General features: G+C 36.6%; 1 protein-coding gene and 1 long non-coding RNA gene across 17 annotated transcripts in view; one reads left to right on the top strand and one right to left on the bottom strand.

Annotated features, from left to right (window-relative positions):
• Positions 1-15,096, top strand: part of KCNN2 (potassium calcium-activated channel subfamily N member 2) — a 459,477-nt gene that overhangs the window by 343,356 nt on the left and 101,025 nt on the right. The gene's annotated exons all lie outside the window — the stretch shown is intronic.
• On the bottom strand, positions 3,158-9,088 carry LOC118151419 (uncharacterized). Its single transcript, XR_004739699.3, has 3 exons — positions 8,822-9,088; positions 4,880-5,055; positions 3,158-3,850 (listed from the first exon to the last, which is right to left on the bottom strand). It is a non-coding gene; the product is annotated as an uncharacterized LOC118151419 (long non-coding RNA).

Below are 15,096 nucleotides of genomic sequence, written 5' to 3'. Positions count from 1 at the left end.
TAGGATGCCATACTTTACCTTAGGCCAGTTAGCAGTCTTGAAATACTCTCTGGATATGTGTTATTCTCCATAGCAATTAGGGTAAAAAAAGATGAGTCTGTGACATCACTTGTTTTGAATTCCCATCTTAACCTCCTAATTCAAGTCTGACAGCATTTTCTTTGACGTACTTCTCTAGACTTACTTTCTTTGGTGTGCTTCTCTAACTTGTGTTCTCGAGAAAATCATTGTGGCCACATGATTATTTCTTCTTTAACTAAGGTGCAACATTGAGAAAGAATATTTGTCTGAATCTGAATCCCAGTAATACACCTGGATAATCTTTGTTGAAAATCATCAAACCCAGCCCTGACCAACAGGTCTTACCATGCAGGTAGTCAGAGCTAGTCCCATGATTTGTGCTTAATCATTGGCGTGGCTGCTTGTGACAGACTTGCCACTTAATGTCTATTTTGTCATGTTATTTTAGAACCAAGGAAGTAACTATTAATGTAACAACATATGGCAGCCATTACATAGTAAAGTAGAATATTTTAAAAAGAAAGTTTTTGGAATTAAACACTAAGCTACCGCTTAGTGCATTTTTGCTTAACCTTGACTGTTAACAAACTGGGTTTAATGTGTTTCATAATGCTCTATTATAACTAACTTTGAGAGCTTCACTTAGAAAAAAATTAAAAACAGCTAAAAAAAAATTCCCTGTGGTTTTTGTTCTTAGACTTTGGGCTCATGTGTCACATGCTTCTGGCATGTGTTCCCAGTTGCTAAGGCTCTGAGCAGTGGAGCCCGAAGAATCATTCTGGTGACTTTCTTCTTTCATAGCTTCTTCATTGGTTTCAGCTCCCAAAGAGCCTCTTTGTTGTACATTAGAAAAAACAAAAGAAAGGCCCCACAGCCTGCAGCTCTTAGCGAGACTCAGAGACTAGACTCCTTGACATTAGAGATGTTCATTCTCAGAGTCTCTCTAGCTTTTTGCCAGTTGGCAGTATAGGGCTTTGCTCTCCTTCTCTGCTCCCACCCAGATATTATTTATCATAGGAGAAAAGGAATATTACAGTTGAAATCACCTTCATTTTCTTCCTAGTCTCTTTACCTGTCTTCTGTCTGTAGAGGCAACTGCCATTCAGAAACTCATGTGTATCCTTCCAGTCCATGCTCTTAATTGTGTTCACTAAATAGAATCATTTTATAAACAATATAGTATTTACATTCTTTCAATTTCATAGATGCTATGCTGTACCTATTATTTTACAACTTGCTTTTTTCCACTCAACATTATATTTTGGATGTATAGTTTAGCTCATTTACATTTTTATGGCAACTGTTATTTTTGTACCTATTTCTGACATTATTTTGAGTTCGTAATGTTTTCACTGCTTCTATCTTTCTCCTTTCTTTCCTTATTTTGGGTGATGTAAAATATTTAAACATTCATTTCTTTCTCTGGCAGTTTAGATGTTATGCAATTTATATTCCCTCTTTTAGTGGTTACTCTTAAATTTTTAGCAAATATATATATATATTTAACAATGTTTAAGGTTCATCAGAATTTCTGTTCTTCTTCTGTACAATGTAACAGCCCTTGGAGGGCTTCATTCTGATCTCCTTTCCTCCTTCCATCATGCTATTGAGGTCCAGCATTTTATTCACCCTTGATTTTTGACTTCCTCCAAATTAATTATGGTGGTTATGTTGATAATTATAATTTTATACAGTCAGTTCGTATTTAGACTTACTAACATGGTTACTTGTGTCTTTAGCTTCTTTTTTCCTGATTTCTGTTTACTTCTTGCTGCATGCAGAGTACTCCTTAACAGTCACTTCTGTTCTCAATCTTTTTGTGTCTCAAAATGTCTTTCACCTTTTCCCCCTGAGAGATAGTTAACTCTGTAGAGACTTCAAGGCTGACCATCATTTTGTTTCAGTACTTTGAAGTTTACGGTGACTTATTCTATATCAATATTTTTATTTTAACAGTCTGGATAGGAATATTTCTAAAATTTAGACATAATTTAAGTAATAATTTTACATATCCCTGCATTCAAAAAGAGGATCAGTTAAGTCCCATAGAGTCTTTGTTGATGTCAACACTGTTATTTGCAATATGAGACTTCGCATTGTGCTGTGACACAGTGATGTTCTCTGGTAGTTGAGGTATGTAAGAATGTTTTATCTTTCACTAGATGAGTTAAGACTGACTGTTGGATTTTTTAAGGCCTTGTATCTGCTTTTTAGTGGTGTGTGTGTGTGTGTGTGTGTGTGCATGTGTGAGTGTGTGTGTCTTTCCTCTCTGTCACTACTTGCTGCTATGCCTGATTTGCTAAATGTAATAATTGTTTTCTTTTAATAAGCTGTTTTTTTCCCCCAAAATATGTGTTTGTTTCTCCTTTGCTGAAAGCAAGGGCCCTAGATAACCAAACTGGTCAAGAATATATGGCTTCATTTGATGTTGTCATTAGCACTGTCTCCCTGGTCTTTGTAAAAAGATTTTATACTAGCTAAGTATGTGACAAGTTGCAGTATGCTTATGATGGACACAGACTCTGAAGCCAGATTGCTTGGGTTCCTATGCTAGCCCTGTACCATGTAACCCTAGCAAGTTCCTTAACCTCTGAGCTTCAGGTTTCTCTTCTCCGAGATGGAGATAATTATAGTATACACCTTCTTGAATTGCTTTGTGTTTTATATGAATTAATACGCACAACGGATTAGAACAGTACCTGGTCCTATTAACATGTGGTGAGCTAAGCATATGTTAAAACAGCTTTCAAGTTTCATCTCAAATACCATGTGGACTGTGAGGTTCTATACAACTGAAGTTAAAAAAGTTTTCAGAATGAAAAATATCTAACTGGGAAAAAGACTAAACTAGGACGTAGTCTATTTCTGTTATCACGGGCATTGAATGTAATGTGCAAGTTTATTTAAATATTTGTTTCTGCCGGAAAGCAGGAGGTCATCTAAGACCAGGGATGAAAATGTCACATTGGAGAAATCATAATGTAAATTAGTGGGTAAGCATTTTTTTGCTTTATAAATACTGATTTGCTTCCAACTTTTCAGTACAGCCTGATGCCCCCATCAAAATATGTGAATGCTGAAGACCTGAACTTTAGCTTCAGGTTTTTTAGTAACTCACACTGTGACCATGACCAAATTCTTTCAATTGCCTGTGCTTTAATTGAACTCTTATAAGGGCAAATGAGATAATAATTGTGACCTAGCTTTTAACCAGCTTTTTAAGTGCTTAAAATAGCTAAGATGGTGCTAATACATTTTAGCAATGTAGCAATATTAATATAATGCTTCAAATGAAAATGTAAGTTTTTATCATTTCAGATTAAATTTTAAGAATCTAACACGTTGGCTTATATTTAATTATTTCGTGGTTTGAGGCCTTACCAGGCTTATTTTATTTATGATTGATCCCCCATCTACTTGCAGAAATGATTTAAGGATACTTACCAACATTTATAAACTATTAAAATAAGTAAAAATCTGACCATGGAAAAAATTTGAATTTCTCATTCGTCTAACCTTGATTTTCATCCTTTCCAGTAGCTACAATCAGTGATGTTGGTCTTTGTATTAATCCCTCCTCATTCTATCTGTAGTTAGTTAAGGTTACATTTATTGGAGACCAGATTTTGACACAGTACTGAAGTGAACTGTTATGAAAGAAAGTAACATTTGTTGAGCACTATCTTTTAGTCATATGACCAGGCCTCTCTTCTGAAGTTACAGAGCTCTTCAATTGTGGCATGTCAAAATCAACTCTAGGTCTGCTTGACTCAGTTCCAGAGTACAGACACATAATCCATACACCACCGTACTTTCTGTGATATCAATTCTGTTGAGAGAATCAAAAAGAGGAAAATGATTATTTTATCTTAACAGAGAAGTTCAAAAGTAATTTCTAGAGGAAATTTACATAAATTCCATAGTAATGTGAATGCAAATATAATTGCATGACAATATGTCAACATGTGTGCAGTGCCTTTTGTGGGACCACAGAAGGTGTGGGGCTCTGGTGGTGAGAACCATGTGAAAGGAGGTTAAGATTAAATAATTAAGTCTTAAGAGCAGCGGAACATGGATTTTTTATACATAACCATAACTATCACTGCATCCTAATGGATAATTCTAGGATTTTTGACCTGAAGGTGAAGCACTTGCCTAAGTCAGGAGAAGACAATTTCAGAAACTCATTATTTTAGCAAATGACAAGAATACTTCTTTCAAAAATAGTTACAGCTGGAATTTCTAGAGTTTTTCCCAATACTGATGTTGCTCTTATCTGTCTTTCCTTACCCATTTTTCTTAATCCTCTTCTTGGCTAATTTTCCTGTCTTTATATCACAAGTTGTTATTTAATTCATGTACTTGTACCTCTTTGAAGGTCCATGGAATACTATTACTTATTCATTTGGTCACTTTTACAAGGGACAGCAGGTTGGGTGTTAATGCATACTAATTGTGTAAGGTTGATTTTATTTTTATTTTTTTTTGTAGCTGAAGCAGCTGAAGTTTAGAGAGATTAAATATATTGCCCCAAACCACTCAGCTAGTAAGTGGTCAAGCCAGAAATGAAATCCAAGCTTCTCTGGCTTCAAAATGTGTGTGTGTGTTTCCTATGAGTCACACTACCAGATATTCAGAGCAGTTGGTTGATATTTAAAAGGCATGAACAAAAGCCACCCACCCCAGAAATAACTCTACTGCTCAATAGTTATTGTACTTTAAATTCCAATGTTTGAGCTGCATTTCTTCTGCATTGTTGGCTGCTCTTTCCATAAAGTGTTTAAGTTAAAAATATTATTTTTCTCTTATACATCTTTACACAACACTTTAATGAATATTAAATTAAATGCAGGCATACTTTCCACTGCTCAAGTAACAGAAAATCCACCTGATGGTGACTTTAACAGATGGGGTAGGTGGCTGCTGGTTCAGTGGCTTAAGATATCAGGGCTGGAATTACTGTGACTCTTTTGGTCTTTTTTTCCACCATCACAGGATGTCTGCTGAAGATCCAAGTGTCACCTCTGTTTAGGGCTGGAGGAAGAGAAGGAAGAGGTCTATGTCAGCTGTAGCTGTCTTTTTTTAATCCAGAAACATAAAGATATTCTACTACGTTCTGGAGCAACCTTTTGCTTATAACTTCAGGTTGGAACTGCATCATATGGCTAAACATAACTGCAAAGGAGTCTGGGGAAATGGATATTTCTGTAGTGGAGATAGGCAAGAGAGAAGGATGGGAATATTATTGGGTTAGCCACTTCTTAGCATTGCCTACAACATACGGTATGTGTTTATTTCATTATTAAAACTACTTTCTGAAACAGCAAATAACATCTCCATTTTCACAGATGGCAGAAATAAGGTCAACAAAGTGTGGATGACTTCCCAAGGTCATATCACAAGTTAGAAACATACCCAGCATCTAAGCCTTAGTTTCCTGCATTCCAGCAAGTTTTTTCTTCATACTTTTCTTCCTGCATTCCAGCAAGTTTTTTCTTCATACTTTTCTCCCAGATAGGAGTTGGCAGTTCAGTGATTAATACATTAGTTTCACATTCCTACTCCTTGTATGCAGAGAAGTTTCGGGGTGATGAAAGTGAACAGGGCTGAGCATGAGGCTTCAAAAGAGAGGAAGGCTCCAGGATGGATGATGAGGGGATGACAAGCATCAGCTTTGCTCATTTCCTCTGAGTTTTGCTCAGGATTGGTGAATTCTGAACAAAGTTCTTCTGCTTTTTTTTCCCCTCCTGCAGTTTTCGGCTGAGGACCTTGGAGGAAATCTCAATGAGACCATGGAATAGTCATCTCTTCCTTTCTGTTTGTCTTTTGACCTAGTCTGTGACTGGCAACTGTAGTCTCACTTCTTTGTTGACTGAATCCGAGCAACATCTTAATACAGAAAACCTCATTATTTGACTTTCTTCTGTAGCGGTGGTTCCCCTGCCACCCTTTGTTACATCCAAGTGTTAGTTTCTAAGGAAGGAAGCTTTTTTGTTGTTGTTTTTGAATGAATAAATTTCTGTGCATTTTTGTTTAGGGCCATGATCCCAAAAATATCCTAAAACTGAAATTGGAAGTTAATTGTCATGGGTTATGTGAAGATTCTGGTAGGAAATGGACCATATACTGTTCCATGATGAAGCCTCCTCTGTATTTCCTCAGCATTTTCTTTTCTTCTCTGTTATAGTACTTCCACAAGGAAACATATAAATTAAATTTAAATATAAATCCTTCATGTATATTGCTCTTCAGCATCAAACACTGAGAGGCTTTTTAATCCTTGTATCCACAAAACCTTACCAGTAGAGTCATTCAGTAAGTGAATGAAAGAAAAGAGAGCTTGGTTTTATTGAATATTTGGTTTAAAGGTTAGCCAAGAAATCTTGTTTATTTTTGTTCATGCTTTTGAAAACAGTTATGTAATATAATGGCACAAGGTTTTGTCTTAGTAAGCAGAATATTTTAGATGTAAATTAGATTCACTGTGTTTGGCTGTGTACACTGTCATTCAGAACGTCAGTGATTACTTTCTAGTTTTGAAGTTTTGTAAATTTAGACTGTTCGGATTTATTTGAATGTCTGACAACCTCATTTATTCTCATTCTTCGCTCCTCTTTTAACCCTAAAAACTGTTTTTATTATTAACTAACTTATATTCATATAGTCACATGTCTCCAAAGTAAAAAAAACACTAAATATTATATAATTAAAAGTCTCCCATCCATTTCTAGTGCTCAGCTGCTCAGTTCACCTTCCCTAAGTGACTTATTAATTTCTGAGGTATTTTTTCAGAAAGATATTTTATGCACATACAAATACAAATATACTTTTCCCCCTTTAACAGATCTGCACAGATAATAGCATATACTTTGCTTAAAAAAACAACAAAAGCTCAGTACTTACTTGATGTCTCTTTTTAATAGTATATAACATGTTTCTTCATCTTTTTTTAATGGCATACTACTATTCATTTTGTGGCCATTCATAATTCATTTAACCCATTTCCCTGCTAGATTATGCATATTATTTCCAGTCTTTTAATAATATACAAGCAGTTGTAACAAACAGTCACGTACATTCACTGTTTTTCACTCTTACAAATATATTGATACGCCAGATTGTATTCTAAGGAAATTGAATTACATTATCAAAAAGAATATACGCCTGTAACCTGATAAATTGCTATCCTCAGATTGTACCAGTTGACACATCTGCCTGTGATATATGCGAGTACTGTTTCCTCACACAGTCAGCGGTATAACATGTTATAAAACTTTTACCACCTATTCAATCTAACAAGTCAGAAAATGGTATCTCATTTTCTTCTTCTGATTGAGATTGGGCATCTGTTTCTAGTTTAAGAGCCATTTTTATTTCGTTTTTCATGACCTAAGTCTTATATCCTGTGTTCATTTTTCTACTGTGCTGCTTGTCTCTTTCTTAATGTTTAGGAACTTTTATGTGTTAGGGAGATTAGGCCTTTGTGATAGGAGTGGTGAACATTTTTTCCCATGGTCTGGTGTTTGCCTTTTTACTCTATTGTAGTTTTGGTTAGTTGCAGAAAACAAAATTTTAATGCAGTCAAATATAGCAGTGTTTTCTCTTAAAACTCTGGAGTTTATGTCAAAAAGGCCTTCCTTTCTCCAAGGTTACAGCATAATTCTTCGCTAATTTCTTTTAATATATTATTATTTTCACTTTCATATCCAGATCTTTCAAACACAGAATGTTTTTGGTATGGATATGAGGCACCGGCTTACCCGTGCCTGCATTTCTCTAGGTGGTCCTTACTTGTCTCCAAATCATTTTTACATGAGGTATATTTTCTCCACTGATTGGGAGTCTACCTTTGTATTATTATGAAATTCCCAGTCTATTGGGTCTATTTTAGACTTTCTGTTCTGTTTCATCGGACTTTCATTTATATTAAGTGCCAGTACCACCTGGTTTTAATTACTAATTTGTTTTAAAATTTATGTGGCTGCTTCTCCCTTGTTACTTTTCCTTTTCAGAAGTTTCCTATTCTACCTATACTTACTTTCCTAACAAATAAAATGACTAAAATTATTTTTTCTCAGTGTGTACTTTCCTAACAAATAAAATGACTAAAATTATTTTTTCCCTAACTGCAAGAGCTTGCAGTTACATTGCAGGGGAAAAACACATGCAGAAGGTAGATAGGAGAGGGGTTCTGGAGCTGAGCTTCTTCTGGTGCACACAGGTTACCTCATAGTGGGCAGGCCTCTCCTGTTAAACTCCAGCCCCTCTTCACTGATGGCTGTCACTGCTAACTAATCTGTGACGATGAGCTTGAAGTATGTTACATTTGGTTATCTGAGCAAATACAAAACAGTCGCACTGGAAAGTTCAAGCTTGTGGTGGGACATATTCTGAGGGCATTTTCGGTGCTATGCCTGCAAGTTACTTTAGAACTCTGGCCAAGACTACTAACCATCACTTTAGAATAAAGGTAGATTACACTGTTCTTTTGCCCTAAAAGCTTTCTTCTCTTAACAACATCAGGATTGAAAATGAGTATGAAAGAACTAAATAATATTAGTTCTTCTCATTACTTTAACTCCCCTGCAGGTGAGCTTTAAACAGATCATATATATCCTAAAGATTATATGGAATGTAAAGAGAATATTTCTACAGTTAGATTTTCATACTTGACATTGAATGAGTTGTTAAATGCCTGTGATTTTGAGAATATTTTCATTTTTTTAATAGAACTGAGTGCATTAATGCATCTCTCAACCTGGTAAATACCATTGTACAGTTTTTAATTGACAGCACTTACCCTTGTCTCCTAGGACAGTTTTTTCCTTCCTGCTTCACTCCCTGCTGCTTTTCTGATCCTCTTATGTCCTGACCTTCCAAATGCCCTCCACATGTGGGCTTCTTCAGGGCTTGGCCTTGAGTACTGTTTTGTTCTCTTCAGTGTCTCTAATTTTTCCTTTGATCTCATTAAACAACCTACATAACACTCTTCTGAAATTTATTTCAATAGTCCAGACTTCTCTTCTGAGCGACTGCACAACATTCTCCTAGCTTGGTGTACATTCTCAGATGCGAGCGGCCAAAATAAAACCTTTTATTTCTTACATTCTTTTCCTCCCTCTGGCCCCGGGCCCATTGTACCCAGGAAATGGCACCACAATCCGCTGTGTTTTTTGGGTTAGAAATTCAATAGCCATGTATGAGTCTTCTCTTTCTTTTATTGCTCCCACATTCAGCCCATCAGCAAGTTCTGACAAGATTTCTACTTTGTTTGTTGTTGATGTTTAGATGGTATTCAGTATTTTATTATTTGGTGAATCAGGAGAAAGGGCTTTTTGCTTTCATAAGGGAGAAGAGGAAAACCAAGAGGGAAAAACTGGAAACATTACATAGGTGTTTTTCTATGCCATACAGCATTTTTCTTTACGGAAGAATTGAAAACTTTATGAGTGCCTCTAGTAAATGGATTTTTTTAAACTTGTATTTTAGGTTCAAGGGTACATACACAGGTGTGTTATATAGATAAATTGTGTGTTGGGGGTTTGGGGTACCTTTTGTTACATCATGTAGGTAGTAAAGCACAGTACCCAATAGGTAGTCTTTTGATCCTCACCTTCCTCCCACCCTCTATACCCAAGTGGGCTGTGGTGTCTATTATTTCCTTCCTTGTGTCCTTGTGTACTCAGTGTTTTGCTCCCACTTATAAGAATATGTGGTATTTGATTTTTTTTTTCTTTTTTGAGACAGAGTCTTGCTCTGTCATTGAGGCTGGAGTGCAGTGGCACGATCTTGGTTCATTGCAGCCTCTGCCTCCCAGGTTCCAGCGATTCTCCAGCCTCACCTCCTGGATAGCTGGGATTACAGGCGCATGCCAGCATGCACAGCTAATTTTTGTATTTTTAGTAGAGACTGGATTTTGCCATGTTGGCCAGGCTGGTCTCGAACTTCTGACCTCAGGTGATCCACCTGCCTCAGCCTCCCAGAGTGCTGGGATGACAGGTGTGAGGCACCGTGCCTGGCTGGTATCTGATTTTCTATTCCTGCATTGATTCATTTAGGTTAATGGCCTCCAGTCCCATCCATGCTGCTGCAAATGACATAATATCATTCTTTTTATGGCTGTGCAGTATTCCATAGTGTATACATGCCATGTTTTCTTTATTTACTCTACCAATGAAGGGCATTTAGGTTGATTTCATGTCTTTGCTATTGTGAATACTGCTGCAGTGAACATATGTGTGTATGTGTCTTTATGGTGGAATGATTTATATTCTTTTGAGTATATACTCAATAATGGGATTGTAGAGTCTACTGGTGATTCTCTTTATGGCTAAACTAATTTACATTCCTGCCAGAAGTGTGTATGTAAGTATTCTTTTTCTTTGCAACCTCACCAGCATCTGTTATTTTTCAATTTTTTTGAGATGGAGTTTTGCTCTTGTTGCCCGGGCTGGAGTGCAATGCTGTGATCTCGGCTCACTGTAACATCTGCTTGCTGAATTCAAGTGATTCTCTTGCCTCAGCATCCTGAGTAGCTGGGATTACAGGCACCCACCACCACACCTGGCTAATTTTTGTATTTTGAATAGAGATGGTGTTCCACCATGTTGGCCAGGCTGGTCTCCAACTCCTGACATCAAATGATCTCCCGCCTCGGCCTCTCAAAGTGCTGGGATTACAGGCATGAGCCAGCATGCCTGGCCACATCTGTTATTTTTAAATTTTGTAATAATAGCCATCCACTGGTATGAGGTAGTATCTCATTGTGGTTTTGATTTGCCTTTCTCTGATGATTACTGATGAGCATTTTTCATGTGCTTGTTGGCTGCATATATGTCTAATTTTTGAATAGAGTCTGTTTGTGTCCTTTGCATACTTTTTAACGGGGCTTTTGTTTCTTGTAAATTTGTTTAAGTTTCTTATAGATGCTGGATATTAGATCTTTGTCAGAGGCATAGTTTGAAAATATTTTCTTCCATCCTATACGTTGTCTGTTTGCTCTGTTCATAGTTTCCTTTGCTTTACAGAAGCTCTTTAGTTTAATTAGGTCCCATTTGTCAATTTATATTTTCATTGTAATTGCTTTTGGTGTCTTCATCATGAAATCTTTTCCAGGTTCTATATCCAGAACGACATTTTCTAGGTGATCGTACAGGCTTTTATTGTTTGTGGTTTTACATTTAAGTGTATAACCCATCTAGAGTTGATTTTTGTACATCATATAAAGAAGGGATCCAGTTTCAGTCTTCTACTTGTGGCTAGCCACTTTTCTCAGCACCATGGATCAAATGTGGCATTATTTCTGAGCTCTATAGTCTGCTCCATTGAACTGTGTGTCTGTTTTTGTACCAGTGCCATGCTGTTTTGGTGACTGTAGCCTTGTAATATAGTTTGAAGTTGAGTAATGTGATACTCCAGCATTGTTCTTTTTGCTTAGGATTGCTTTGGCTACTCAGGCTTTTTTTGGTTCTATATGAACTTTGGGATAGTTTTTTCTGATTCTGTGAATAATGTCATTAACAATTTGATAGAAATAGCACTGATTCTGCAAATTTCTTTGGGCAGAATGGCTATTTTAACAATACTGATTCTTCTTATCCATGAGCATGGAATGCTTTACCATTTGTTTATGTCATCTCTAATTTCTTTGGGCAGTGTTTTGTAATTTTCATCATAAAGATCTTTCACCTTCTTGTTTATCTGTATTTCCAGGTATTTTATTCTTTTTGTGGTTATTATGAATAGGATTGTGTTTTTGATTTGCCTATCAACTTAAATGCTGTTGGTGTATAGGAATGCTACTGATTTTTATAGAGTGATTTTGTTTCTTGAAACTTTGCTAAAGTTGTTTATTGAATCAATGAGCTTTTAGGCAGAGACTATGGAGTTTTCTAAGTATAAAATCATATCATCTGCAAACAGGGATAGTTTGACTTCCTTTCTTCCTATTGGGATCCCTTTTATTTCTTTCTCTTACATGGTTGCTCTGGCTAAGACTTCCAGTACTATGTTGAATAGGAGTGGTAAAAGTGGACATCCTTGTTTTGTGCCAGTTTTCTAGAGAAATGCTGCCAACTTTAGCCTATTCCTCATGATGTTGGCTGTGGGTTTGTCGTAGATTGCTCTTATTACTTTGAAGTATGTTCCTTCAGTGCCTAGTTTGTTGAGAGTTTTTAACATGAATATCTGTTGAGCTTTACAGAAAGTATTTTCTGCATGTATTAATGAGATTGGGTGTGTTCAGGGTGGTGACCATAGACCTTTGTGCGTCTATTGAGAGAATCATGTGATTTTTGTTTTTCCCTCTGTTTATGTGATGAATCACGTTTAATGATTTACATATATTGAACCAGCCTTGCATCCAGAGATAAAGCATACTTGATTGTGTTGGATTAGCTTTTTGATGTGTCACTGGATTCTGGTTGCTAGTATTTATTGAGAATTTTTGCATTCATGTTCATCAAGAGTATTGATGTGAAGTTTTATTTTTTTGTTGTGTCTCTGCCAGGTTTTGGTAGCAGGTTGATGGTAGCCTCTTAGAATGAGATAGGGAGAAGTCCCTCCTTCTCAGTTTTTTGGAATAGTTTCTGTAGGAATGGTATCAGCCCTTACTTATATTAAATATATCTGATAGATTTTGGCTTTGAATTCCTCTGGTCCTGTGCTTTTTTTGGTTGATAGGCTTTGTATTACTGATTCATTTTTGGAGCTTGTTATTGGTCTGTTCTGGGATTTCATTTCTTCCTGGTTCAATCTTGGGAGATTGTATGTTTTCAGGAATTTTTCTATTTCTTCTAAGTTTTCTAGCTTGTGTGCATAGAGGTGTACACAGTAGCCTTTGTGGTTTTGTTTGCTTTTGTATATCTGTGGGGTTGGTGGTAATGTCCCCTTTATCATTTCTGATTGTGTTTATTTGGGTCTTTTCTGTTTTCTTTATTAGTCTAACTAGTGGTTTCTCTTTTCTATTCTTGCAAATAGCCAACTCCTTGTCTTGTTGATCTTTTGTATGGTTTTTTGCTTCTCAGTTTCCTTCAGTTGGCTCTGCTTTGGTGATTTTATGTCTTCTCTTAGCTTTGGGGTTGGTTTGCTTTTGTTTCTCTAGTTTCCCTAGGTGTGATGTTAGGTTTTAAATTTGATATCTAACTTTTTAACATAGCCATTTAGTGCTATCAACTTTTCTCTTAACACTGTTTTAGCTGTGATCTAAAGAGTTTGGTATATTGTATGATCTCCAAACTTTATGTCCAGTGCATTCACTGTCTCCATTTCCATGACAGTCCCCCTGTTTAGGTCATGAGGTACAACAGCCAATCAAATGCAGTAGAGCTTCCTAACTTTTTTCCTTCCTTCCACACTTGCCTTTCTTCACACTGTTTTCCCCAGAGCAGTACAGATGAGCCCTTTAAGCTATAAATCAGATCACATCATTCCTCTGCCTAATATCCTTCAGTGGGTTCCTGCAGGGCTAAGATTGAAATCCGGTCTGCATATGATGGTCAACAAAGGCCTGCTTGTCTGGTCCCAGTTAGTCTCTTCAAACTTATTTCCAGTCTCATCTCCTTTCACACTGCCCCTTGATTATTAAGTTTCAGGCACTCTGATGTTCCTTCATTTCTTTATGCATGCTAAGCTTTTATAAAGCCCAGGGCCTTTAAATATGCTGTTTCCTGTGCCTAGAACATTATTCCCCTGGTTGTTTACATGTCTGGCTTTTCTCTTAATCCAGATCCTGCATCAAATGGTACTTATCTAGAGATTTTCCCTGAAGACCACATCTACTGTCATCTCTAACATATTATTCTCTATTTCATCTCTTTTTTCTTTCCTTCATAACAATGTCCAAAAGCATAATTACTTTATTCAATTGCTCTAAGTCTGCTTTCTTGACTATGTTTTTTTTTTTCCTTTTTCCTAGCAAAAGTTAGTTTCAATGGGCAGCCTCTCTGTTTGTTGTAAATGCTGCTGTATGGCTGGTATGTAGACCAATACCTGGCACATAGTATTCAGTACACTGGATAAATAAATGAATAAACAAGCAACATTGAAGGTCAGGATTACGTAGAGAATATAAGTAAATATTTTTCCTCAATTACAGCCTTAAAATATATGCTATGATAAAATAAGACAAAATTAAATCGTTTGAAATGTTAAGACCTTTGATAGTAAAAAAAACAACTATGTAATAGAACATTTTTCTGAGGAAGTTACCAAAGAGGAAAGTTATCTGGACTCCATGGAACTGCAAAATTATGCTGCTGAAATGACTTACTATTTAGGTGAATGTGTCATAGATTTACTAGCATTATGCTTTGGTATTCTCGGCTTCCACAAGCACATTGAATTATACTAGGACCTAGCCAGTGATTAGGATAGTCACTGTTAACTAAGAAATAACAAGGAAGTTTGTTTATCAAGCATGTCTTATCTTCCACTAGGTAGACATGGAGTCTCACTAACAAGTAGGGGAGGCAATCTTATTAAGAGATCTTTATTTTTCTTTATGTGACAGCATCAGTGAGAGGCACATATGAGGATCATGGTGGAACAAAGGAGGGAGTTTCCAGATTTTTACAGGTCATCTACCATATCCTAGAGGAGGTGATGTGGAGTTTGATCTTGAAGGAATGCACATTTGCTAGATGGAGGCTTTCCAGGCCATGGGACAGAATATGCAAAGACACAGAAGCATGACTAGGGTGGTATTTTCTGGACTCTCCAAACATAGGGAAATGTAAGTAGAATAGCAGGCAATGAGGTTGGAGATATAGGCAAAACCAGACTGCAGCATGGATTGTATGCTATGGGTATAGATTAGATTTTATCCATTAGGCCATGGTGGGCCTTTGAATGATGTTCATCTTGAATTGCATTTAAAAGAGGTCATTAGAAAATGGAAGATATTCTCCGGTAGGAGGAATCTGGTAATGGAGGGTGAAGGATGAGATCACCCAGGGAAGTATAGAGTGAGAGATGAGTCAGAGATGGGCTCCAATAGAGTAGTGTTATGGTTAATATTGTGGGGACACATCAAACCATACCAAGTAGGGACACAGAATGGGGAGAAAGACAGTGAGA

Source organism: Callithrix jacchus, chromosome 2, assembly GCF_049354715.1.
Source record: "Callithrix jacchus isolate 240 chromosome 2, calJac240_pri, whole genome shotgun sequence".
NCBI classification, from domain to species: domain Eukaryota; kingdom Metazoa; phylum Chordata; class Mammalia; order Primates; family Cebidae; genus Callithrix; species Callithrix jacchus.
Note: the sequence above shows the minus strand (reverse complement) of the source record. Positions and strands in the feature narration are given on the sequence as shown.